Here is a 2,751-nt window from a genome sequence, read left to right as displayed (position 1 = left end):
TTTTTACCCTTTTGTGGCTTTCCCCCGATGATTTTGTCACTTTTTCAACGTTTTATGAGCCTATTGAAATTTTCGTGGATTTTCCCCCAAATTTTTAAAGCTTTTTTTTTTTTACATTTGTCACTTTCTTTTGACATTTTAGTCACTTTTGACGTTTTTCTCTTTTTTTTTTAACTTTTAAAAGTTCTTTTACCAATTGTTTTTTCTCCAAATGCTATAAAATTGACAAAAAAAACAAACACCCAAATTCAATGAAAGTAGTGAACTGATTATTACTTTGACTCGTGAGGAGCGTTGTTGGGCACCATCCACGTTACTTTTTTTGGAAAATTTGAAAGAAATCCAAATTTCTGATATAGAAACCTTTTGGAAAGGGGTCAAATTTGCCCCATACACACCAGGAGGGGTAAATTCCCGACTGTCTAGATTTAAGAGTTTCTTCTGTTTACGGATCAGCTGGAGTTGTCCCTTCCCTGCTCCAAAGTGTCCTGCTTTGTCTGTTTGAGTTTAGAGATGTGAAAGAATAAATGTGTATTTGAAAAGGAGGATCTTTGTCTGCGTGTTCCATGTAGGCCGGTCCAGAATTTACTACCCCGGACCTCACAGAGACTGGCTTGCACGGGGCCCCCTTAGCAACAATGCCAATGTTTCTATCAGTAGATCAAAGTGTCTGGTCTCAAGTTTGCTTCTTTGCAGTTCTGGACATCCAGACACATCTTTCAATTTAAGCAGTGGTTAAAATGTAACTACTTCTTTTCCAACCTGGACCCTGTTTTCCTATGTTTTTGTGTCTAAGTGACTGATGGGAACTACAATCTGTGACATGGGTCCACTATTAAGAGAGATCGCTGCAGTCGGCAACAGAGAAACAAGCTACAATTTAAGTTATTAGGGCAACTGTCCAGCTTGTATTTACCATATAGAAGTGCTTGTTTTACCACTGACAGACTCAGATTAATATTCTAAGCGTCTGACAACATTATGGAAAGGATCCCTACCGAGACGGACGTTTAAGACCTCTTTGAGACCTTTCTGTTAAACCAGGAACAGCTCTGAAGTCGCTAGCGCTAAACCCACCAGACTCCATTTAAAAAAGCAATACTTTTAGTGTGTGTAGAGCCAACACTTCTTTTATATGTAATTCAGTAAACTATGTTTTTATTTCAACCAAAACTAGAGTTGTGATGGTTGGAAAAGTGGAAAGACGACCCAAAACGTATTTTCATAGTTTTGTGTTGTTTCTGTCGACTTTGAACGAAGTGTATTTTACGACGCTACAATTACTGATAATTTACATGGAGTCTGGTGGGTTTAGCGAACTCAATTTTGTGGATGTTTTTATGTTTAAAAAAAAAAAAAATCTAAACTCCTCAGAAATCCTTTCCATGATGTTGTCAGACACGTAGAATCGTTGTTCCCATCAGACACTTAGACGTTAAAAACATAGTCCAGGTTAAAAATGTAAGTCTTAAAAACGATTTCCCCCTTTCTGGTCTACAAATCCCAGCCTCTGCTGAATTACTGTTTATCCCTGTGTGGGGTCAAAATGTATCACCCCCCCGCCCCAAAGTGATCAATGCTACTTCCAATAGACCATAGTCCTAAGGTATGGTACTAATATCTATCTATCTATCTATCTATCTATCTATCTATCTATCTATCTATCCATCCATCCATCTATCCACAGTTAAAAATGCTGACGAGAAAAATGAAAGCCAGGTGGGCCTTATGTCATAAGGTGCAAGGTTACTCCATCCCCTTTCTCTGCTTTGCCCACTCCCAGAGAATCCCCCCCCCCCCCCCTGAGAAGAGAGAGAGAGAGAGAGAGAGTTATTGCAAAACACAATTAACTCATCTGTTTTTGTTTTATTAACAGCAAGTTACCAAAGTCATCATTATTGAAAGTTATTATTACATTTTTAAATAATTTAAATTCACCCCTATTTGAGAGAGATGGGAAATTAAATCACAAGCCATCCTCTCATTGTGTAATTATTAAAATAGTGTGGTACATTTGCATAAGAAATGAGTTGCTCCAAATATAGGCATTTCAAAACAAGCCAACTGTATTATCAATGTCGGCAACCAATGTAAAGAGTCCGTGTGGAGCCCTGTCTGTGATTAGTTACATTTTGATTAGTTATGGAGAGGAATATTTGATTATATTTGATACGGAAGGTGGAAGGTGGGGTTGTTGATATTTTTCTGATACCTCTATTGGTTGAATTTGTGTAGTTACACCCATCAGTGCTTTTCAGGAATATGCCCGTTTATATTTATCAATTCAGTAACTGATACACTCAACCCTCCTGTTGTCCTCGGGTCAAATTTGACCCCTTTAAAAAAAATGTCTATATCTGAAATAGGGGTTTCTTTTTAACCAAATTGCAACAAAAAATGGATTGGATGCCTTACACTCTTGGGAAAAAAATGGATCACTTTCATTCCTCTGATCTTAACTATTAGTCAAAATAATTCATAATTTCTGCTTTTTTTTTTAACTCAAGTATTAGGAATAATTCTTTATAAATGAGGGTTATTGAGCATGAATTCCAAAAAGTATAAAACTAGTGGCAGGGCTGTGGTACTCGAGTCCGGTCTTGGACTCGAGTCCAAGACTTAAGACAGTTTTTCTGTGGTCTCGGACTCGCTAGTATTTGGACTCGGACTTGTCTCGGCCACGGGTCTTGCCAGATGTGGCTTTTGGGCTTTTGGTCTCGACCGAGTCCAGGTGTCTTTGTTATGTTGATA

General features: G+C 37.9%; 1 protein-coding gene across 3 annotated transcripts in view; it reads right to left on the bottom strand.

Annotated features, from left to right (window-relative positions):
• tspan5a (tetraspanin 5a) overlaps window positions 1–2,751 on the bottom strand; it is a 27,604-nt gene that overhangs the window by 5,052 nt on the left and 19,801 nt on the right. The gene's annotated exons all lie outside the window — the stretch shown is intronic.

The sequence above is a fragment of the Etheostoma spectabile genome, chromosome 19 (genome assembly GCF_008692095.1).
Source record: "Etheostoma spectabile isolate EspeVRDwgs_2016 chromosome 19, UIUC_Espe_1.0, whole genome shotgun sequence".
Classification (NCBI taxonomy): Eukaryota; Metazoa; Chordata; class Actinopteri; order Perciformes; family Percidae; genus Etheostoma; species Etheostoma spectabile.
The sequence above is the reverse complement of the archived record's forward strand: the minus strand, read 5'-3'. Positions and strand labels throughout refer to the sequence as shown.